Genomic DNA, 25,803 nt, shown 5'->3' on the forward strand with positions numbered 1-25,803 from the left:
TTTGGAGTCCAAAGACGGAGGCGCAGAGTTTGTGGCACATGGGCCATGGGAAGCCAGTTGTTATGGGAGGTGTGACTGTGGCCTGGTGTCGGCGTTCACGCGCAGCGTCAAAACGTCGACGTCGCTCATCTTCAAAGGTGGTGGCGGCATGGTTAATGTGGGTTCGCCAGCTGTTTCTGACAGAGGCAGCGAGTTCTAGTTACTTTGGTGTAAAGCCAGCCCACTTCGAGTTTGACTTTAGCTGATCCTTGAATCTTTTCTTGGTCGGCCTTGTTTTCTGAGTCCAGCTGACAATTCACCATAGAATACCTGTCTTGGTATTCGCTGTGGGTCCATGCGGATGACGTGTCCAGACCATTGTAGTTGGGTTTTGAGGACCATGACTTCGATGCTGGTGGAGTTGGCTCTGTCGAGGACTTCCTGATGGAGGGAGTGTTGGTGGAATTGTTCCAACTGCTTCATGTGCTTCCTGTACAGTGTCCATGTCTCGCAACCATACAGGAGCGAGCTGAGGACCACTGCGTTATACACTTTGAGCTTCGTCACAGTGCTTACATCTCTGTGTTGGAGGACTTTGCAGCGCAGCCGCCCAAGTGCCTGGCTGGCCTTTTGGATCCTGGCATTAATCTCGTGGTCTAGGGACCCGTCGTTGGCGATGGTGCTGCCCAGGTACTTGAAAGTGTTGACGTTAGAAAGCTGCGTGCCGTCTATTGTAATGCATGGCTGGTTTGTGGGCCTCCCTGGTGCAGGTTGGAACAGCACTTCTGTTTTTCTGAGGCTGATAGTCAGGCCAAACAGTTTTGTTGCGGTGGAGAACCTGTCCACAATGGTTTGGAGATGATTTTCTTTGTGGGCCATGAGAGCACAGTCATCTGCAAAGAGAGCTTCCAGGATGAGTCTCTCTGTTGTCTTTGTTTTTGCAGTCACGCGGCGAGAGTCGAATAGTGAGCCATCCAGTCGGTATTTGATGTAGACGCCCAGGTCTAGATCCATCACAGCATGTCGTAATACTTGGGTGAAAAATAGGTTGAATAGTACTGGAGCGAGGACACAGCCTTGTTTCACGCCATTGGAGATGTTGAAGCGATTGGAAGTCTCTCCACCAGATAGGACTTCCCCTGTCATGTCGACATGAAAGAGCTGGATCAGTTTGACGAATTTTGCTGGGCAACCGAGCTTGCTGAGGATTACCCACAATGCGTCCCTGTTCACTGTGTCGAACGCCTTTGTCAGGTCTATGAAGACAATGTAGAGACTCAGGTTCTGCTCAAAGCATTTTTCCTGCGTTTGCCTCACCGTGAAGACCATGTCGACGGTGCTGCGATCTGGTCGGAAGCCACATTGTGAGTCAGGCAGGTTCTGCTCTCTACGTCTCTGAACTGGTTCCATTTCTTGGTTGAGCTTCCAGTGAGTGGTCCCTTGGCAGACAGCTTGTCGTCCAGGCAGGACTGGAATGTTTGCAAATAAGATGGCTCTCTAAGATGACTCACATTGTAAAATGTTTGAATTGTCTGGGCGTGTTTTGGATGGTGAGGTGCAATGCGCATTTGAAGAGTCGCTCTAACCAATGGGTGGTCTGTCCAGCATTCAGCTCCTCTCATGGCTCTGGTGATTTTTACATCCTGGATGTCTCGCTGGTGTACAATGATGTAGTCAATGAGATGCCACTGTTTTGATCGTGGGTGCATCCATGTTGTTTTATATTTGTTTGCCATTCTGAACACAGTGTTCATGATGGTGAGTTCGAACTCTGAGCATTTGCTGAGTAGTAGTAGGCCATTGTTGTTCATTTTGCCCATGCCGTGTTTGCCGAGAACTCCTTTCTGTCTTTCATGGTCCTGGCCAATGCAGGCGTTGAAGTCTCCCAGTAATATCAGCTTGTCATTTGTGGGTACTGAGTGCAGGACGGCACTCAGGTCATATTAGAATTGCTGGATGGTCTCTTCTGTGCTGGTCAGTGTTGGGGCATATGAGCTGATGATTGTGGCATACCGGTCTTTGCTGAGAGGCAAAAGGATCTTCATGAGCCTCTCGCTGATGACCACAGGCAAGTCTGGCAGCTGTTTGAGCAAACTGGTCTTGATGGCCAGGCCAACACCATGGATTCTGTCTTCATTTGAGGCTCTACCTTTCCAGAAGAAGGTGTATCCAGTGGTGGGTTCGCTGAGTGATCCCTCTTCTGGTAAGCGTGTTTCGCTTAAGGCTGAGATGTCGATGTTATATCATGCCAGTTCTTTACCGATTAGAGCTGTTCTCTCAGGTCTTGGAGTATTCTCTCTATCAAGTAATGTTCTGATGTTCCATGCTCCTAGTAGGAGTTTCTTTGTATTTTTTCTTTGATTTAGACTGCTTTAAGGGATGACCCGCTAGCCGCGGTGTGCTGTCCGGGTGTTTGTAGGGCAGCCAATGTTTGGGACACCTTTTCTAGTCCCCTCCCTTGATTAGGATGAGCAGTGCTGTCCTAGAGAGGGCTGCTCAGTTGCCCAGGATGCTGCCGAACGTCCCTGCTGCCCACAGGGCCAAGTGACCACTGATCCATGGGCCGCCTACGTGCAGGATCGTGACTACAACTGCCACTGGTCACCTCCATCTGTTGCGTCGCCACTCCCCCATCACTGCAGGTCTTGAAGAGGGTGGACGGGGTTAGGATAGATGAGTGTGCACAAAGATACTTGTGTGTGAAGGAGATGTAAGTGGAAAAGCTGATGCACAGAGACAATCCCACTCTCTCGGTGTTGGAAGCCTGGGTCCAGTGGCACGAAAAATTGTTACACCTGGAGACTTCCTCAGCTGCATTGGATGGCCGTATTGTCCTTTGTGCTCCAACAAGCCCTAAGCACTCCACAGTGCTTTGCTGCGTTACCCTCTCAGCCCTTGAACCTTCTTATTGGTTTCTTCTGTCTGTTCAGCCGAAGCAGTCTTCACATGCTGGGTGAGCAAAGCCCTGGTTCACCAGGGGTCGATGACCCAATGGCTACCCTCACAAGGTTTAGCCAGCCTGTGGAAGCCTTTGCCTGGGGTGTGGTCGCTGCCACATGCTAGCAGCTACTGGGAGCCACAAGTGAGAGCTGAGTGTCAGGTGGGGGTCAGAGGCTGGAGAGCTGCCCTAGGAGGGCACAACTAGCCCTCCAACCAGTGATACCACCCCTCCCTGAGCACCCCATACACCCCTATCACCTCTATTATTTGATATTGTACTAGAAACACTAGCAGTAGCAATTAGAGAAGATAAAGGAATTGAAGGCATTAAAATAGGGAAGGAGGAGACCAAGTTCTCACTCTTTGCGGATGACATGGTGGTCTACTTAAAGAATCCTAGAGATTCAACCAAAAAGCTAATCGAAATAATCAACAACTTTAGCAAAGTTGTAGGATACAAAATAAACCCGCTTTAGTCATCAGCATTTCTATATATTTTCAACACAGCTCAGCAACAAGAACTAGAAAGAGAAATCCTATTCAAATTCACCTTAGACAGAATAAAATACCTAGGAATCTATCTCCCAAGACAAACACAGGAAGTATTTGAACACAACTACAAAACTCTCTCCACACAACTAAAACCAGACTCGAGCAATTGGAAAAACATTAACTGCTCATGGGTAGGACGAGCCAATATAATAAAAATGAACATCCTACCCAAACTTATTTATCTATTTAGTGCCATACCCATTGAACTTCCAAAAATTTTCTTTACTAATTTAGAAAAATACATAACAAAGTTCATTTGGAAAAACAAAGGATCAACGATATCCAGGGAAATAATGAAAAAAAAAATACAAAGGAAGGGGACTTGCAGTCCCAGATCTCAGACTATATTATAAAGCAGCGGTCATCAAAACAATTTGGTACTGGCTAAGAGACAGAAAGGAGGATCAGTGGAATAGACTGGGGGCAAGCAACCTCAGCAAGACAGTATATGATCAACCCAAAGATCCCATCTTTTGGGACAAAAATCCACTATTTCATAAAAACTGCTGGGAAAATTGGAGGACAGTGTGGGAAAGATTAGGTTTAGATCAACACCTCACACCCTACACCAAGATAAATTCAAAATGGGTGAATGACTTGAACATAAAGAAGGAAACTATAAGAAAATTAGGCGAACACAGAATAGTATACATGTCAGACCTTTGGGAAGGGAAAGACTTCAAAACCAAGCAAGAATTAGAAAGAGTTACAAAATGCAAAATAAATAATCTGGATTACATCAAATTAAAAAGTTTTTGTACAAACAAAACCAATGTAACCAAAACCAGAAGGGTAGCAACAAATTGGGAAACAATCTTCATAAAAACCTCTGACAAAGGTTTAATTACTCAAATTTACAAAGAGCTAAATCAATTGTACAAAAAATCAAGCCATTCTCCAATTGATAAATGGGCAAGGGACATGAATAGGCACTTTTCAGATAAAGAAATCAATACATTTAATAAGCATATGAAAAAGTGTTCTAAATCTCTTATAATTAGAGAGATGGAAATCAAAACAACTCTGAGGTATCACCTCACACCTAGCAGATTGGCTAACATGATAGCAAAGGAAAGTAATGAATGCTGGAGGGGATGTGGCAAAGTAGGGACATTAATTCATTGCTGGTGGGGTTGTGAATTGATCTAACCATTCTGGAGGGAAATTTGGAACTATGCCCAAAGGGCGATAAAAGACTGTCTGCGCTTTGATCCAGCCATAGCACTGCTGGGTTTGTACTCCAAAGAGATAATAAGGAAAAAGACTTGTTCAAGAATATTCATAGCTGGGCTCTTTGTGGTGGCCAAAAATTGGAAAATGAGGGGATGCCCTTCAATTGGAAAATGGCTGATCAAATTTTGGTATATGTTGGTGATGGAATACTGTTGTCCTAAAAGGAATAATAAAGTGGAGGAATTCCATGGAGACTGGAACATCCAGGAAGTGATGCAGAGTGAGAGGAGCAGAACCAGGAAAACATTGTACACAGAGACTGATACACTGTGGTACAATTGAACGTAATGGACTTCTCCATTAGTGTCAATGTAATGTCCCTAAACAATCTGCAGGGATCTAGGAGAAAAAACACTATCTACAAGCAGAGGACAAACTGTGGGAATAAAAATACTGAGGAAAAGCAACTGCTTGACTACAGGGGTTGAGGGGACATGACTGAGGAGAGACTCTAAATGACCACTCTAATGCAAATAGGAACAACATGGAAATGGGTTCGAATCAAGAACACATGTGATACCCAGTGGAATTGTGCCTCAGCTATGGGAGAGGGTGGGGGGAGGTGAAGGGGGAAGAAATGAAAATGATCTTTGTCTCCAATGAATAATGTTTGAAAATGACCAAATAAAATAATGTTTAATAAAAAAAGAAATTTATAATTCTAAAAGATAGGTATAATATACAAAAGAGAGTAGAGGCCATAGGAAAAGAGTTTTTGGTCTTTGGATTGGTTAGTCACTGTGATTGTGAATTGACTTTTAGGGCAGTGATGGTTTGATCACTGTTCCCAAGATATGAAGGGCTGGCTGTCACAGGGCTTTACAAGAAGAGTCCTGGTGGATGGCTAGATGGATTGTGAACTTTGGTCTTCAGGCCTGCTAAAGTTTAATGGGTTCTGGAGATTTCCCCATCAAATCAGGATAGAGCTGAGAATGGAATTTTAAAGGTGAGTGGATTCAGGAAGTCTGGATATAAAGGGTTTGTTTCCCTGGTAGGCTTGAGGGTGTCAGCAGCAGGACAGATAGCAAGATGCCAGTATCGGGTAGTATTGGTTTCTTGTTTAATGACTGGATATAATATGAAGAATGGGCTAGGTCTAGTCGCATATAGTGGATTAGGGAACTTTACCTTACCCATCAGTTACTGCAGAATGATTATATTGTAGCAGGACTGAAAATATTTGTGTAACTACTAATTTCAGATTGAAAATAAAATAGATTTTAAAGTTCAATAAAAGGTTTTAATCAAAAACATACTATTACCTATTAAGGAATAATATTGCTAACTAAGCAGAACTCAGGTCAGTTTGGGAATTGCCTTTAGTTACAAAGATTAGAAATAAGTAATGACTGAAAAGTATCATCTAGTAAATAACTGATCTTAGAGTCTTAGAATTGGAAAAACCTCTAACGACCATCAAGTCCAAGATTCTTTACAAATGAGAAAAACGCTGAATGATAAAATGCCTGATTACATAAGGCCACTTAGTGGCTGAACTAGGACTAGAATCCCTGACTCCTAAATCATTCTTCTCTTTGATTTCCTGAAAGACAGTTGACCAAAAACATTTATTAAGTATCTAGTACCAGACATTGAAGAGTGCTGGGGAGATGAGATTCTTCTGTATAACAATATCTAGATTTTGCTATTGTATTTTATTTATTTTTTATGTTTTTAAACCCTTACCTTCCATCTTGGAATCAATACTGTGTGTTGGTTCCAAGGCAGAAGAGTGGTAAGGGCTAGGCAATGGGGGTTAAGTGACTTGCCCAGGGTCACATAGCTCGGAAGTGTCTGAGGCCAGACTTGAACCTAGGACCTCCCATGTCTAGATCTGACTCTCAATCCACTGAGCTACTCAGCTGCCCCCTGATTTTGCCAATTTAAATTAGAAGGTTTTCTTCCCTTCTTATTTTTTGGATGATCTTTTTAAAAGGTGAGTTGCCTGAAATTTTTTGTTTGGTAAAAAAAGAAACTAGGCAGCTAGTTGGTGGAAAGGATAGAGCATTGGCCTGGGAATCTGATAGGCATGAATTAAGATCCTGCCTTAGATAATGTGAGTCTCTAAACAAATCCTTAGTTTCCTCATTGTGAAATGTAATTGTAGCATTCTGCTTCATAGGGTTGTGAGGTTCAAATGAAATACTTTATGTAAAACTATAGAGGTACATATAGATAATGCCTAAACATAATTTGCTTGAAAACCAGGAAATTGTTGACATAAAAACAACTCCTTTGAATGAAGAAGTTTCTGTCATATATGCTAGAATCAGTCATTCAAAGACCTTTCCTTTTGGATGCCAGTCATATTGGGATTCCCATTGCCCATTCTTTGCCAACTGCTACACATTTTTTCCATCTCTTCTCTGTCGCTGTGGTAATATTAGCAATAGCTAAAACTTTGAGTTCTCTTATTCAACTTTTATTCCATTTCCTCTGTGAAGCCTTTTCTCATTCTCCCATGAACTCTCATCCCTTAGATTGATGATGCATTTATTTCATATTTTATAATTATTTCATCATATGATCCTAATTTTAGAACTGAAAAGGAATTTAAAGATCATAGTCTCTTTTCAAATAAAGAAACTGAGGCTTAGAGTTAAGTAACTTGTCCAAGGTCATATTTCCCCCAGCCCTTATCTTCCATGTTAGAATCAATACTGTATATTGGTTCCAAGGCAGAAGAGCAGTAAGGGCTAGCCAATGGGGATTAAGTGACTTGCCGAGGGTCACACAGCTAGGAAGTACCTGAAGTCAGATTTGAACCTAGGACCACCCATCTCTAGTCTTGGCTCTCAATCTACCGAGCCATCTAACTGTCCCCTGTCATATACAAATACTAAAGAGCCTTGGAACCTGTTTCCTTTGAATTTAAATGTAGTGCTTTGTATATGTCATTTTCCTTAATTGGGACTATATAGTCTCTCAATATTTTAATCTCCCTCAGGACCTAACCTTTGATAAATGTTAACTGAATTGAATTGAAAACTTTCATTTGACCCATTCTTCTTCCTTCAGACTGTCTTCCTACATCTGTCTTCCAGCCATACTCCTAGAAAAAACTTTTTTACACTCCCATATTCAGCTTCCTTTCCTTTCCTCTCCTTCATATTTCAACTTCTGTACAGTCTGGCTTCCAAACTCATCATCCAAATGAAAGTATTCTCTGTCAAGTTACCTGTGATCTCTTAATTGACATGGCTAATGGCTTCCTTCTTTTTCAGGCGTCCTTCTTCTTGATTCTTCTGAAGCATTTGATCCTACTGATCATCCTCTCCTCCCGGCTATACTCTTTCATGGTCTTCTTCCATTTTGTTTTTTTCCCCTGCTTATCTGGCCATTCTTTTTGGATTTCATTAGATGGACTATCTTTCCCTAAATGTGATTATAATCCAAGACTGTCCTAGACTCTTTTTGCTTTTGTATTTGGTAATATCATAAGCTCTCTTTTGTTAAATTGTCATCACGATGCAGAAAACAACCACATCTTTCTTATATAGCTCTAATCTCTTTACTGAATTTTAGTCTCATATCACAAATTCCCCATTAGACATTTTGAAGTAGATATCCTATAGGCATTTCAAACTCAACAAGCCCAAAGGAGAATTCATCATTTGCCTATTTGTATTGGTCATCTCTCTCATTACCAATCTTGGTGTTACTCTTGAGTTCTCATTTTCTTTCTGCCCATATATCCAGTCTTTGTCAAAATCTTGTCATTTTTATTCCACAGTAATTTTCACTATTATCCTCTTTAAGTTCATCCAAGGTGAGGCTGGGCTTTGTAATAATTTAAATATCTCAGGCATCTCCTTTCTCTACTCTGTCCTCCACCCAGCTTGCAAAATGATTTTCCTAAAATAATATGCCTGACCATATACTTTCTCCAGACTCCAAAGGGTCCCTATGGCCTAGCATCAAATATGATTTCATATTGGCTTTATCATTTTAAAATTTTGATTTGTATAAATTTCATAAGGTACACAGTAATGATTAGAACTGTAGCACATAGATGTAATTTATGAATAAGTAAATATGTATGCATTGGGGATACATACTAATTTTTTTTTATTGGTAGAATACATGATAAAAAATACTTTAAAATCAATGCCATAAGTGACTGTGAAAGAAGTTTGTTTAACCAAATAGTTGTAGAAGGTTATTTCTAAAAGCAGTTCATGGGCAAGGAAAAAGAAAACTTTTTTGAAGTTACAAACCTGTAAGCACAGATTTGAGAGATCATTTGACCTTGGTCTATAAGCTCATGTTCATTTCTTTAAAAAAACAAATAGCTTTACTTTAGGAAAAAAGAACCCCTTGAAATTTATGTTCTCCAAAGAGTTATTTATTTTAATGGATCATTTTTTGTCATTAGGAAGAGTTCTTACCATCTACCATTTTGATCACCATTTTGGCATTTTCACTGGATGTTATTCTCTAGTGTCTCTGGACATTTTGATGTGGCAGTTAACATTTGTTGAAGCTTTTCAGAAAACTTATTTTGCTCAGTGTTCCAAGCCTTATAAGTCAGATCGTTCAGAGAGTTCATAGGGTAATGTGGTCAGTTAGAGATAATTTATTCAACTGTGTTTGGTAAAGGTGTCTATGCCATAAGCCTGTATGACAAGAGTTAAAGATTCATAATGACAAATTGCTTCTCCGGGTGAAAAGGTAAGATCTCAATTTTGGCAATTAAAGAAAGCAAATTACAACAGAAAAGCAAAGGTAGAAGAAGTGAAGGGATTCAGTGTTTTTAAAAGAAGTTTTATAGGTCTCTATTTGGCCTGTAAAGCACAGTGGTATGTAGTGATGGTTTTTGAATGTAATTTGGTAAATGAAGGCCCTTTCTTTGCCTGGAGATGAAAAACTGTGAATAGAAAAGTGTGTCAAAGTGATAAAAGTGATAAAAAAAATTGTGATAAAAAAAAAACTCAAGACGATCAATAGCATAGACCCTGGGAACCCTCCTCCTGGACCTGGACCTGGATCAAAAGGTACGGCCTCACTCAAAAGCCAGAACCCTAAATCACTCGGACCTAAGGGGTAGGAGTGCAGAGTCCAAGGCTCCGGGAAGCCGCAGCCCCACCCCTCTCAGAGAGCAGGGTCGTTTGAAACAACAACAACCCTCAGGGCCTTCTATCAGAGTCCCAGTGAAAGTCACTGCCCTCGGAGCTCCCCACGCAGAGAGCAGGCTTGTCTGAAAGAACAGCAACCCTCAGGGCGGGCAAGACAGCCTCACGGGCTGGATCCTGCTATCCAAGTCTCAGTGAATGTCCCTGCCCTCGGAGCTCCGGGAAGCCGCAGCCCATCCCCCCGCAGGCCGAGGAAACAGCCTCATGGCCAGCTATTCTGAAGGCAACTTCCGGAAAGCAACCCGACCCAGAGAGCCCGGGGGAGAGTGTGGCCTCCTGGTCCGACCCTTCCATTCCAGTTCCAGTGAGGCATATTCAGTTTAACCCAGGGAAAGCTCATAGAACCGACAATCTGCCCAGGACTAAAGCCTCTGAACACCAGACAGAGATAAGAAAAACTAATCCTTCACATTCAGAGATGGCAAACTCCACAGAAGCACAGAAGCCCCAAAATACCAAGAAAAATAAGAAGAAAGGGGCAACTTTGGACACATTCTATGGAGCCAAAATACAAAATACAGAGGAGATAGAAGATATACAAGAAAATGCTCCAAAATCTTCCAAAGGAAATGGAAACTCACCACAAACCCATGAAGAATTTGAATCAGAAATGACCAAAAAGATGGAAGCCTTCTGGGAGGAAAAGTTGGAAATAATGCAAAAGAAATTCACGCATCTACAAAACCGGTGTGATGAAACTGAAAAGGAAAACCAGGTTTTAAAGACCAGAATCAGGCAGCTGGAAGACAACGATCGTGTAAAAGAGCAAGAATTAATAATGCAAAGGCAAAATACCAAGAAATTAGAAGATATATAAAATATCTCACCGACAAGATGACAGATCTGGAAAATAGAGGGAGAAGAGATAATTTAAGAATAATTGGACTCCCAGAAAAGCCAGAAATAAACACCAAACTGGACATGGTGATACAAGATATAATCAAAGAAAATTGGCCAGAGATTCTAGAACAAGGGGGCAATACAGCCACTGACAGAGCTCACAGAACACCTTCTACACTAAACCCCCAAAAGACAACTCCCAGGAATGTAATTGCCAAATTCCAAAGCTATCAAACAAAAGAAAAAATCCTACAGGAAGCCAGAAAAAGACAATTTAGATATAAAGGAATGCCAATCAGGGTCACCCAAGACCTTGCAAGTTCTACTCTGAATGATCGTAAGGCATGGAACATGATCTTCAGAAAGGCAAGAGAGCTGGGTCTCCAACCAAGAATTAGCTACCCAGCAAAACTGACTATATACTTCCAAGGGAAAGTATGGGCATTCAACAAAATAGAAGACTTCCAACTTTTTGCAAAGAAAAGACCAGAGCTCTGTGGAAAGTTTGATACCGAAAATCAAAGAGCAAGGAATACCTGAAAAGGTAAATATTAAGGAAAGGGGAAAATGTTATCTTCTTCTTTAACTCAAACTCTCTTCTATAAGGACTACATTTATATCAACCTATGTATACTAACATGTGGGGAAAATGTAATGTATAAATAGGGGGTAAAGAAAGACCAAATAGAATAATCATTCTCACACAAAGATTCACATGGGAAGGGGAGGGGAAGAAAACTCCTATAAGAAGGAGAGGAAGAGAGGGGGGGGGGTTACTTAAACCTCAATCTCAGGGAAATCAGCTCTGAGAGGGAAAAACATCCAGATCCATTGGGATCTTGAATTCTATCTTACCCAACAAGGGTAAGGAGAAGGGGAAACCAAGGGGGGGAGGGGGAGAGGGAGAACAAAAAGGGAGGGAAAGAGAGGGGGGAGGGGGAGGGAACAAAAAGGGAGGGACTAAAAAGGGAAACATCAAGGGAGGGGACAAGGGGGACTGATTCAAAGTAAATCACTGAACTAAAAGGTAGAACCGAAGAAGTAAAGGTTAGAATTAGGGAAGGCTATCAAAATGCCAGGGAGTCCACAAATGACAATCATAACTTTGAACGTGAATGGGATGAACTCACCCATAAAACGTAGACGAATAGCAGAATGGATTAGAATCCAAAACCCTAACATATGTTGTCTCCAAGAAACACACATGAGGCGGGTTGACACCCACAAGGTCAGAATTAAAGGATGGAATAAGACCTTCTGGGCCTCAACTGATAGAAAGAAGGCAGGAGTGGTAATCATGATATCTGATAAAGCCAATGCAAAAATAGACCTGATCAAAAGGGATAGGGAAGGTAATTATATTTTGTTAAAAGGGACTCTAGACAATGAGGAAATATCATTAATCAACATGTATGCACCAAATAATATAGCACCCCAATTTCTAATAGAGAAACTAGGAGAATTGAAGGAAGAAATAGACAATAAAACCATACTAGTGGGAGACTTAAACCAACCATTATCAAATTTAGATAAATCAAATCAAAAAATAAATAAGAAAGAGGTAAAAGAAGTGAATGAAATCTTAGAAAAATTAGAATTAATAGACATATGGAGAAAAATAAATAGGGATAAAAAGGAATACACCTTCTTCTCAGCACCACATGGCACATTCACAAAAATTTACCATACATTAGGTCACAGAAACATAGCACACAAATGCAGAAAAGCAGAAATAATGAATGCAGCCTTCTCAGATCACAAGGCAATAAAAACAATGATTAGTAATGGTACATGGAAAACCAAATCTAAAACCAATTGGAAATTAAACAATATGATACTCCAAAACCATTTAGTTAAAGAAGAAATCATAGAAACAATTAATAATTTCATCGAGGAAAATGACAATGGCGAAACATCCTTTCAAACCTTTTAGGATGCAGCCAAAACGGTAATCAGAGGTAAATTCAAATCCCTGAATGCTTATATTAACAAACAAGGGAGAGCAGAGATCAATCAATTGGAAATGCAAATGAAAAAACTCGAAAGCGATCAAAATAAAACCCCCCAGCAGAAAACCAAACTAGAAATCCTAAAAATTAAGGGAGAAATTAATAAAATCGAAAGCGATAGAACTATTGATTTAATAAATAAGACAAGAAGCTGGTACTTTGAAAAAACAAACAAAATAGACAAAGTACTGGTCAATCTAATTAGAAAAGGAAGGAAGAAAAGCAAATTAACAGCATTAAAGATGAAAAGGGGGACAGCACCTCAGATGAAGATGAAATTAAGGGAATCATTAGAAATTACTTTGCCAAATTATATGGTAATAAATACACCAATTTAGGAGAAATGGATGAATATATACAAAAATACAAACTGCCTAGACTAACAGAAGAGGAAATAGAATTCTTAAATAATCCCATATCAGAAATGGAAATCCAACAAGCCATCAAAGAACTTCCTAAGAAAAAATCCCCAGGGCCTGATGGATTCACCAGTGAATTCTATCAAACATTCAGAGAACAGTTAATCCCAATACTATACAAACTATTTGACATAATAAGCAAAGAGGGAGTTCTACCAAACTCCTTTTACGACACAAACATGGTACTGATTCCAAAACCAGGCAGGTCAAAAACAGAGAAAGAAAACTATAGGCCAATCTCCCTAATGAATATAGACGCAAAAATCTTAAATAGGATACTAGCAAAAAGACTCCAGCAAGTGATCAGAGGGATCATTCAGTAGGATTCATACCAGGGATGCAGGGCTGGTTCAACATTAGGAAAACCATCCACATAATTGACCACATCAACAAGCAAACTAGCAAGAACCACATGATTATCTCAATAGATGCAGAAAAAGCCTTTGATAAAATACAACACCCATTCCTACTAAAAACACTAGAAAGCATAGTAATAGAAGGATTATTCCTAAAAATAATAAACAGTATATATCTAAAACCATCAGCTAATATCATCTGCAATGGGGATAAACTAGATGCATTCCCAATAAGATCAGGAGTGAAAGAAGGATGACCATTATCACCTCTACTATTTGACATTGTACTAGAAACACTAGCAGTAGCAATTAGAGAAGATAATGCAATTGAAGGCATCAAAATAGGCAAGGAGGAGACCAAGTTATCACTCTTTGCGGATGACATGATGGTCTACTTAAAGAATCCTAGAGATTCAACCAAAAAGCTAATTGAAATAATCAACAACTTTAGCAAAGTTGCAGGATACAAAATAAACCCAAATAAATCATCAGCTTTTCTATATATCTCCAACACAGCTCAGCAGCAAGAACTAGAAAGAGAAATCCCATTCAAAATCACCTTAGACAAAATAAAATACCTAGGAATCTACCTCCCGAAACAAACACAGGAACTATATGAACACAACTACAAAACACTCGCCACACAACTAAAACTAGACTTGAGCAAATGGAAAAACATTAACTGCTCATGGATAGGACGAGCCAATATAATAAAAATGACCATCCTACCCAAACTTATTTATCTATTTAGTGCCATACCCATTGAACTACCAAAATACTTCTTCACTGATTTAGAAAAAACCATAACAAAGTTCATTTGGAAGAACAAAGGATCAAGGATATCCAGGGAAATAATGGAAAAAAAACACATATGATGGGGGCCATGCAGTCCCTGACCTTAAACTATATTACAAAGCAGCAGTCATCAAAACAATTTGGTACTGGCTAAGAAACAGAAAGGAAGATCAGTGGAATAGACTGGGGGAAAACGACCTCAGCAAGACAGTATATGACAAACCCAAAGATCCCAGCTTTTGGGACACAAATCCATTATTCGATAAAAACTGTTGGGAAAATTGGAAGACAGTGTGGGAGAGACTAGGAATAGATCAACACCTCACACCCTACACCAAGATAAATTCAAAATGGGTGAGTGACTTAAACATAAAGAAGGAAACCATAAGTAAATTGGGTAAACACAGAATAGTATACATGTCAGACCTTTGGGAGGGGAAAGGCTTTAAAACCAAGCAAGACATAGAAAGAATCACAAAATGTAAAATAAATAATTTTGACTACATCAAACTAAAAAGCTTTTGTACAAACAAAACCAATGTAACTAAAATCAGAAGGGAAACAACAAATTGGGAAAAAATCTTCATAGAAACCTCTGACAAAGGTTTAATTACTCATATTTATAATGAGCTAAATCAATTGTACAAAAAATCAAGCCATTCTCCAATTGACAAATGGGCAAGGGACATGGATAGGCAGTTCTCAGATAAAGAAATCAAAACTATTAACAAGCACATGAAGAAGTGTTCTAAATCTCTTATAATCAGAGAGATGCAAATCAAAACAACTCTGAGGTATCACCTCACACCTAGCAGATTGGCTAACATAACAGCAAAGGAAAGTAATGAATGCTGGAGGGGATGTGGCAAAGTAGGGACATTAATTCATTGCTGGTGGAGTTGTGAACTGATCCAACCATTCTGGAGGGCAATTTGGAACTATGCCCAAAGGGCGACAAAAGAATATCTACCCTTTGACCCAGCCATAGCACTGCTGGGTCTGTATCCCAAAGAGATAATGGACACAAAGACTTGTACAAAAATATTCATAGCTGCGCTCTTTGTGGTGGCCCAAAACTGGAAAACGAGGGGATGCCCATCAATTGGGGAATGGCTGAACAAACTGTGGTATATGTTGGTGATGGAATACTATTGTGCTAAAAGGAATAATAAAGTGGAGGAGTTCCATGGAGACTGGAACAACCTCCAGGAAGTGATGCAGAGCGAGAGGAGCAGAACCAGGAGAACATTGTACACAGAGACTAATACACTGTGGTATAATCGAACGTAATGGACTTCTCCATAAATGGTGGTGTAATGTCCCTGAACAATTTGCAGGGATCCAGGAGAAAAAAAAAACACCATTCATAAGCAAAGGATAAACTATGGGAGTGGAAACACCGAGGAAAAGCAACTGCTTGAATACAGAGGGTGAGGGGACATGACAGAGGAGAGACTCTAAATGAACACTCTTATGCAAATACTATCAACAAAGCAATGGGTTCAAATCAAGAAAACATCTAATGCCCAGTGGACTTACGCGTCGGCTATGGGGGGTGGGGGGAGGAAAAGAAAATGATCTATGTCTTTAACGAATAATGCTTGGAAATGATCAAATAAAATATATTTAAAAAAAAAAAGAAATAATAGCATATAAGTCTGAGTTTTCATTAAACACAAAACTAACTGAAATGTCAAAAGGACTGAATTTTTTTATTTTTTTCCTTCTTCCAGATCACTGCTTTGGCCAAGTCTAAAGAGGCCCTTCATGGTTTTCATGGTTTCTGCTTCTGAGAAAAATAATGAAGTTTTTCATCATCCCTGCTAATTAAATGAACAAATCTGGGTTAGTATATACTACAGGGCTTTATTTATTTTGAAATTCTGTGAGGCTAGAGCCAAACTTGGAGAGAGGTCCTTGGTTCAAATTTGGCCTCAAACACTTTCAAGTTATGTGACCCTGGGCAGTTGCCTACCCTTACAACTCTTCTGCCTTGGAACTTGGATCTTAGTGTTGATTCAAAGACAGAAAGTAAGGGTGTTAAAAAAATTCGATGAGGCTGCAAGAGGGCTGATCTCACAGTTATATCAATATACATGTCTGGAGCTTTAGGACCTGAATTTCATTTTATTTTTCTGTTGATATATTCTAAGTTACTGATCGTATGCTATAGCCATGCTTCTTTTTATGCATGTACAAAATTCTTCGACAGAATTAAAATGATTGTTGAACCAGACCTCCTTTGCAGATTTTTAAAAGATTAATAGTATAGGGGGCAGCTGGGTAACTCAGGGGATTGAGAGCTAGGCCTAGAGTTGGGAGGTTCTAGGTTCAAATCTAGCCTCAGACACTTCCCAGCTGTGTCACCCTCGGCAAGTCACTTGACCCCCATTGCCTAGTCCTTACCACTCTTCTGCCTTGGAGCCAATACACAGTATTGATTCCAAGATGGAAGGTAAGGGTTTAAAAAAAAAAGATTAGTAGTATATACTTATAATATATTATAGTCCTTTAACATTAGATGCTGAATACATATGCATAAACAACATATATTTGATAACTTTGATAGTGTCTCTATGTTTTATACTTTGCATTGGAAGTTCACTCCATTGATTAAGACTGACATTTTTAATAGTTGGTTTTGTTTTCAGGTTTTGTGTATCACGCTTGTCAATATTGCAGTTTGTATATTTGGTAATCACTTACTCTTTCCTCTTCTAAAATTAAAACAAATGGTTTTGTGTTAAATAGGTTTTTTACTTGAAGTGTAAATGGCTTAGCCATTCCCCCCCCAATTAATATACCTTTTAGTAGAAAACTGACCATAAAACAGGTTAAAAGCATGTAGATTTCTAGAGTATGGAAAGATAACAGAATTATTAGTCAATTAAGGTTCTGAGAGATTAGGTACATTTGTGGAGAGGTAAACGTGACTTTCAGTACCTTTTCTTGAAATTTTGTGCTGGTATTAAGAACTTTTTTTTAAACTAGATACATCTCCAGATTAGGAAGAGAAAGTTGAAATGTATAGATAAGTTTGTTTATTCTGCCACTGATAGCTTCTAGTATCCAGGGCTTTATAAAGCCATGAAAAAGGTAAAAATTCTTCTACCCTCTAAAGAGTTTTGAATTGAGGATAGGTTTGAGGGGAAAAAAAGATTACGTTTTTAGAACTGACTGGAGTGAAAGGTACAGGGAGTGTCCCTCTTTATTTTCTTGGAGGAAATAAGATTGTGGCTTAAAGAGGAAATGTTGAGAAACCATTTGGGTGGCTTTTAAAGGACCCACCTATTTTATGATTTACTAACAATGAAATACTTTTAAGATATGTTATATTAAAAAAAACTTTTGAACTTGATATCAGAGTAAAAAACAAGATAAAAAATTTAACTTTGTCCTGCCCAATTGTTTCTAAATATTTTTATTTCTAATATATTATTCTCAGAGTTTTTATATAGATAGTTAGTATGATTGATTTAAATCTAAAGAGTAATATCTAAAATACATTTGAAGAAGTGTAATGAAATTTGAGGTGTTCTAGAGGGAGCCACAGATACCTAGGACCCTGTTGTATTGAATGTTAAGAATTCATCATAATTTAAGGTCTTTCAGGTTATATAGCGGCATGCATTTTCTAAAAGTCACATGTATTTTTCTAACTTTTTAATGTAACATAAAAAACATAGCCAGTAGCAAATTACTAAAGAAAGCATTAGCAATTTAGAATGTGGAAATATGAATTCTACTTAAAGCAAAAAATAATTTAGGCATGTTAGGGCAAAAAATTTTCCTGCACTTACTAATGTCTATAGTATGTTTGATGTATGTGATTCCTTAAACAGCCTTATCATAAGGATCATACTTTGGTATTCTCCAAAGAACCTTATCAAGTGTTTCTATAGCATGTACTCAGCAAATATCTCTTTGATGAACTCTGCCACTAGGAAAAGCATCTTCAAACAACTTGTTCTAGAAGTTAGCAAAATTAATATTAAGTTCTAGATTATCAGAAAATTTCTGAGTAATATCAAGTGAAATACAACAAAATTGTGTAACTGGTACTGTTATCACGCACAAACTTTTGGAACAGGATGGAGAATTAGAAATTATTGAGTCCAATTTTCCCATTTTATAGATGGGCAAACTGAAGCCCAGATGCAGTACAGTGAATTTATCAAGCTGATATAGTTAGTCTTAAAGAACAGGAATCCTATGTCTTAAACCCGTAAGGTACCCTTTCCAACTAAACTATACCTTATTTATTCAAAGTCCTTGCTTGTCTTTGGTTCAGAGTCAAAGTTAAATTGCTTATTTTACAAATAAATTCTCTCAGTGATATTTAGCCTTAAAATAGGTAAAAATATGTTTATGATTCTTAAAAAAACTATTTTGATGTTGAATTATTTTCTTTTTCTTGAAGTTGTAATTCTTTTGGAGTTTGTTAAGAATTTTACTAGCATAAAGAGTTTTATAAAGTTTATTGTTCATCCTTGAGGAAGGAGGGAATGTATCTTGGAAGCTAGTAGAGGACTGTTACAATGATCCAAACCACACAGATGGTGTTGTTGGGTAAAATTAGCAACGGGACCATTTAGGTGAGGATTGTATTTTGCTTTCTGGACTGGTGTTGTAGATGGCATCTATCCTAACACCTAATCCAGAAGATAGAGGATAGCAATTTAGAGTTTTCTGAGGCAGATTGATTTCTTTGAGCACCAGAAATGATAAGGGTAGGTCTGAAGAGATCTAGGATGAAAGAGAGTCTCAACAATTAATTTCATGTCTTTTCTACAGGAATAGTAGAATAGCGAGACAGAATCAGACATGCATTCTTAGGCTTGACCAGGGTATCGATTAGACAGTTTTGTCTAACTATATTTGTATGCCTGTATATTTGTTATAAGGGAGTTTCTCTACTCTTTGGGAAGGGGGAAGAGAATGGGCTAGTGAGTATTAATGAACATTGAAAAAAATTATATAAAAAGGTATATTATTCATTTGAATCAATTTAAGGTTACTAAATACCATTAGATGATTGTATTGATGTTCAAGATTAAGTTTTCAATAAAACATTTAATAAAAAACTTTCAAGTATGTTTTTCAAGTTTTTTGTTTTGAGGGGAGAAGGGGAAAGGAGGGTGTGTAGAGAACACAAATTATATGGGGAGGGTAGAAAATGAAGAAAGTGGTAAAATATCTATATCCTTTGATCCAGCATTCTAAAGCTAATAATAAATCCCAAAGAAGTCAGTAATAAAAAGTAAGGACCCAAATTTACCAAATGTTTATAGCAACTCATCCTATCGTAGCAAAGAACTAGAAACACATTTTATTGACTGGGCGATAAACAATTTGTGGTTCATGAATGTAATGGAATATTACTGTGCTATAAGAAATATGGACTGTTTTTTTAATATAAGAAATATAGGTGTTATAAGAAAAATGGAAAAACTTTCAAACAGATGCAGAGGGAAGTAAGCAGAACCAGGAAAACAATATACCCAAGTGAGGATAGCAACATAAATGGAAAAATAACAACAAAACAGTCTACACTGAAAGTTATGAAAGTATAATGACCAAGTTGATCCCCAAACAAGATCTGTGACCTACCTCTCTTCTTTTATTGGAGACCAGCTTCTGTTTTTTGTTTCTTTTTGGTCTTCTTTTTTATTGTTGGTTATAAGAATCTCTGGGTGGATGCCAGAGTAGGTAGAAATGCAGGTGATACAAAAAACAAAAGATGTTAATAAAGATTTTAGAGATATTGCTTTTATGCTATTAGTTTAAGATATTAATACCTTAAAGTAATATTATAATCAAATGAGATGACCACGGCTAAGTATTGATATTGTGATGTCAGTAGGGATAGGGATTGATCTTGGGATTTCATTGGTAGAGGGAACTCAGGAGTGAGAAAACTTCTTCCACCTGTACAAATCAGCTTCTTCTGCAATATGCAATATTAGCATTGAGAGGTTGAGTGACTTGTATGGGAAAGTAAAGCTAATATAGGCAAAGTAGTACTTGAAACTAGCTCTTCTTGGCTTTGAGGCTGGCTCTCTACTATACCATTCATTATAATATTAGGTTCATTTATTGTTATCTTTCAGGTATATTTGCAACTTAAAACCAGTGAGCATTTTCCCTTTTAAAAATTATGCACTAAATTGGGTCTAATAATGTTGGTAATAAAAACTTGGAAAGAAAATTAATCACCAAATTTATTAAGTTGCTCCTATTCACAGAGTATTCTTCTAGGTACTGGGGTTGGGGAAGAAAAGAAAGAGCTTCTTAAAGGAGCCTAAATCTTATAGAGTAAATAGTTAGCAACACATTATTACAAAACAAGTACATTTGGGTGCCAACCAAAGTACTTTCAGAGATCTGAAGGGAGATCATGTTTACTCAATTAGAAAATAGTCTAGAAATGTCAGCTGAATGGAGAAAAATTTTTTTTCTAACTAATGGGGCATTGGAAATTATGAAGGACAGTGTAGGTTACTGGTGGGTGTGGGGTGGGAAATAGGAGTTTCTAACTGAGGACCAAGCATCTTTAAATGGGGTTCTGTTTTTTATACATATTTGAAATATAGGTAGATATTTGATGTGCAGTTATTTCAAAAGCTTGTGACTCAACTGAAACTTTCACGTTATGCAGATTTTTTTGAGGGGGGAACCCACCCATTTGTTCCATTTTTTCATCATGTAACACCTTCCATTGATTGCATCACACAAGCTCTCTAACTCCTATAAATATAAACTATATGTTATCAAAGAATGTATTTTTAGACCCCAGGGAGCAAGAGAGAAAAAAATTTACCTTAACAGGATGTATAGTTTCTGTCCCCTTCAGTAGCATTTCCTTTTCTGGTGGTATGATAGCAGTAGTTAGGCATAAGTCACTAGAAATAAGCAGTTTGAAGGGGAAGTAACAAAATATTTTTGATGAGCAAGAAGTTGTAAGGAAGAGTTACATTTTAAGTTGCCACTTATCAAGAGAAGTTAAAAAAAAAATCAGACTTGTTTTTTTCCCAGTGATATTTGGGACCAGCAACTGATGGGAGAGCCTCTTCAATCAGTTAATCAAGTGAGGAGAGCTGAATTTTAGTCATTCATGTCTGTGCTTGCTTTAGTTAAAATTAAAACTTTAAGTTTAATTTTAAGTTTAACTTTAGTTTAATTAAAACTACTAACTGACTTTTTCTTTAAACCTTTGGGTATTAGTTTCCTTACGTGTAAAATGAGGGTACTTACAGAGATCATCTTAAAGGTCCTATACAATTTTATTATTCCTTAATATCAAATGTCTCATATGTGTCCGTCACTTCTAGTAGAATATAGAAAAGAAATTTTAGATATGATCCCTGCTTTTAGGAAATTTATACTCTAACGGAGGAGACAAAATTAAGACACAGAAAACAATTCAGACTGTATGTGGAGAGAGGAGAGCAGTTCAAAGATAGAAATAGTATAGCTCATTTGATGGTAAAGGGGAAGTAGAGAAGAGACAGTGAAGACACAATTGTGGCTAGAATAGAGAACAAATGTTAGGGGAGTAATTAGAAATAAATTTGACTTTATAGACTGGGACTAATGATCATGAATCATATAGGACCTTGCAAGCTAGATTTTACATGGGAGGAAAAAAGAAGACATTGTAGAGTTTTGTTGTGATGTGATTGACGCCATTTTTGGAAGTTTTAAGTCATTATATATAGACCATATGGAAAGATACAAGGAGATAAATGTTTTTTTTTTTAAACATTATTTTATTTGGTCATTTTCAAACATTATTCATTAGAAACAAAGATCATTTTCTCCCCCCCCCCCCCCCCCCCCCCCCCCGGCGATGCATGATTCCTCTGGGTATCACATGCGTCCTCAGTCTGAATTTCTTCCATGTTGTTGGTATTTTCATTAAGGTGTTCATTTAGAGTCTCTCCTCAGTCATATCCCCTCCACCCCTGTAGTCAAGCTGTTGCCTTTCCTCGGTGTTTTTACTCCCCTTGTTTGTCCTCTGCTTGAGGGTAATGTTTTTATTTTCTCCTTGATCCCTGTGGATTGAGATAAATGTTTTGAGGCCAAGCTTATGAAAATCTGGACTAGGGTTATTGTGGTAGTGGGAATGAAGAGGCAGCAGCAATTCCAAAAGAGATCATAAAAGGGAGAAACAGTTCATGGCTGACAGATTCCATGTCTCCAGTTGCATTCCCCAGGCTTTGTCTTTTCTTGAGCATTTTTATCAGTGACTTCATTAGATAATATAAAGTTAAAGAAAAAAATACTTAAAAAATTTGTGCTTGACATGAAACTGGTTATATAGTTAGTATGATGAACGACAGGATTTGAATCCAAGAACATTTTGGCAGTTTGGGATGTGGTGGCATGAATGGAAAATCCTACATAAAGGCTAAAAATATCAAAGATATAATGGGGAAAAGCATGTCTAGATAACAACTTGTGACAGGAACTTGATCTAGTGGATAACAAGCCTATGTAAGTTTTTATTCTAATGTTGCAGCCTATATATACAATTCATATGATTTTAGGTCACTTTTATAGAATCTTTGTGACTTCTGAAAAGATGTTCTAGTTCATTTATGCTTTGCCCTTGAGAACTGGATCTGGAGTTCTGGAGTACTGGGTTCAGAAGTCAGATTTTACCACCACATTTTGTGAAGAAAATCTATAAGCCAAGTGTCCAGAGATGGTTGAACATGATGGTTAAAGGGACAAGAAACCTTGCCATATAAAGTTTGATTGAAAGAACTTAATATCTTTAAGATAAAGAAATGGAGATTTGGTGAAGGAAGGGAGAGTACCATAGAAGAGTATAGTATTAGAGTTTAAATATTTATCATATGGAAATGGTATATATTGTTCTTGGCTTTAGAAAGCAGAAGTAGAGAAAGTGCTTGGAAATTGAATAAATACAAATTTTGGCTTGATAGAGGGAACCCCCCCCTAACTAAAGGTCTTTTCAAAAGTAGAGTGTGTTGCCCAGGAGTCTGTTTACTTTCTCTGAAGGTTATCAAGTGAAGGTGAGATGACCTACTTGTAGGAGAATATTGAAGGCAGCTGTGACTGGCTTACCTGTTAAATTATCAGTGTGAGCATTTATAACTCAAAAATCAAGGCTTACCTTATTGTTTTGTTTATAGACTAGACTTAAAATGATGGATAAAATTTTAATAAATCAGATTAAACTTACAAGTATGTTGTGAATTCATTTCTTTCCTCCTCTCTCCCATGGTCGATTGTTAAATATTTATCAGTGCACCACCGCAGCACTCATTGGGAGAAGGATCCTTGCTTGATTTATGCTGGATTTGATGACTGATGGAAGTCACTTCTGTGATTCTTTGTTTTTATGAGTGTATTTATAGATGAATGAAAGAGCTCTTTTTGTTTTTTAGGGCTGGTATTTAAAGAGAACAATCCTTTGGTAGGTTTAACAAAGTAAATTCAGATTTTTTACAAACTTTTCCTGGATTAAGTCAGTGTTGATTTTCTACATTTAGATCAAAAAATTGACACTAATTATTTAAACCTGTTGTTCACCATTTAGGAAAAATTTATGAGGCCAATTAGAGAGTATGAATCTGGAAACCTTTGTTTATAGTGAACTTTTTTTATCCCATTCCCTTACCTCCTCAAGCTATTTTATATTATTTCTGTCCTTTCTTATATTTGTAGACTTCTAATTTAGTAGTACTCATAGAATGGAATAATATTTCATTTGCTTTCTTGGTCAGCTTATTAATAAAGCTGTGTGTAGATCAGTCTTGATCCTTATGTTTGATTTGCTATGTATAATTTTCAATTTTGATTAGTTATTTGTAGGAAGGACATTAATCAAGCCAATTAATTTATTTAAATTTAGAAAAATTTGCTGTTGCCATAACCCCATATCAATTACTCTAGAAAAGAAAAAAGCTAATTAGGTGAATAGTAGAGCTACCATTTCACTGCCTTTCTATTTCTGTACATGTCATCTTACCAGATAAATGCTTTAGAAAATTCTTAACTGAGAATGTTATTCTTGGGTATACATCATGGAACTAGAATCTTACAGGTTAAGTCTAAAAGTGACTCAGTTATTGAATTTATGAATTTACCTTATAACTTTATTCCTGTGGAATGTAAGTATCTTGAATGCAAGGACTGTTTCATTTTGGTCTTTGTATCTCTGATGCCTTAGCATTTTGTGGCCACCTTATGTGACCTTTTTCAAAAATGCATATTGAAGGGATAGCTAGATGGCTCAGTGGATTGAGAGCCAGGCCTACAGATGGAAGGTTCTGGGTTCAGATGTGGCCTCAGGTACTTCCTAGATGTATAATCCTGGGCAAGTCACTTAACCCCCGTTGCTTAGACTTTATTTCTCCTCCTTCTTGGAACCAATACAAAGTATTGATATTTTAAGACAGAAGGTAAGATTTTAGAAAAAAAAGAAATGAGCATTGATTGATCTGAAAAGATTGCTATCACATTGCAACTTAACTTCCACTTTGTATCATGCTAAAATTTTTGTCTTTTAACTATGCTAACTTCTCAGCATTTGTAAAGATGTTCTTGTGAAAAGGTTCTAGACATGAACAAAATTAATGGTACTGCATTTTTCTTTACTTTTTAATTTTCTAAGGATAGAAATCTAGAATACCTAATAATTTAGTAGTAAATATAAGTACAAAATGATTCAGAGTTTTTTGAGTAATCAAGCAATCAATAGATAAACATTTATTAAACAATCTACTATGTGCCAGACCCTGGGTACTCTGGTTGAATATGGTTGAAGTTGCCCATCCTTCAGTTTTGAAGTCATATTCAATAGGCACCCAGATAAACAACCAAGAGCATTATTCTTTCCCAGAACTCCTCCCACCCTGTGATAGTTAAAAGAGTGGTTGGCATAAACTGTTACAGATAAAAGAGTGGTTGCCTTAAACTATGACTGCGAAAATATGGTTTCAAATCAAAAATATAATGGTCGCCATGGGAAAATTCCCAAATATTAAATATACCCAAGTCAGCTGGGTTTTATAGAGATTTTAATTAATACAAATTAAGGAATTAATGAAAGGGAGAGAGAGAGTAAGAGGAAATAATGAGAAAAGGGCTAGGCCAGCCTAGGCCAGCCTAGGCTTAAGCCTTAAGAGAGAGATCAGTCAGTCTTTAATCCACTCGCCACAAGATTTGTCCCAAGCAAGATTCTAGTGTTCAGAGAGACCCACCAGTTCAGCTCCTTTGCTCAACTAAGTTCAGCCACCAATCCCTTCAATTCAGCTTTGGCAAGCTGAATTTGCAGAGGCCTTTCTGACCTCCTTTTGAAGAGAATTTTCTCCTATGTCACCTCCCCTAAGTTCTCACATCTACCAATCTCAGTAGACATTTTCACAGGACTGACCATTCTTAATTCACATCTTCCTTAGTTCTCAACTTCTCTGGGTAGACTAAAACTTCTGAATAAATTCACACCTCTTTGTCCCTTGCAAGTTTGCAAGTTGCCTGACCTTTATAGGTACTTAGTACCTTTTTGTATTTGATC

The 25,803-nt window shown here is 37.8% G+C and overlaps 1 protein-coding gene across 27 annotated transcripts in view; it reads left to right on the forward strand.

Moving 5' to 3' along the window:
• FUT8 (fucosyltransferase 8) overlaps positions 1-25,803 on the forward strand; it is a 461,812-nt gene that overhangs the window by 85,440 nt on the left and 350,569 nt on the right. For 17 of the 27 annotated variants that reach the window (XM_007473055.3, XM_056810905.1, XM_056810915.1 and 14 more), the window contains one exon: positions 15,989-16,100. The exons of the other annotated variants lie outside the window; for them this stretch is intronic. The gene's annotated coding sequence lies outside the window, so the exon portion shown is untranslated. The remainder of the gene's footprint in view (positions 1-15,988; positions 16,101-25,803) is intronic. 27 annotated transcript variants of the gene reach the window in all.

This window comes from Monodelphis domestica, chromosome 1, assembly GCF_027887165.1.
Source record: "Monodelphis domestica isolate mMonDom1 chromosome 1, mMonDom1.pri, whole genome shotgun sequence".
Classification (NCBI taxonomy): domain Eukaryota; kingdom Metazoa; phylum Chordata; class Mammalia; order Didelphimorphia; family Didelphidae; genus Monodelphis; species Monodelphis domestica.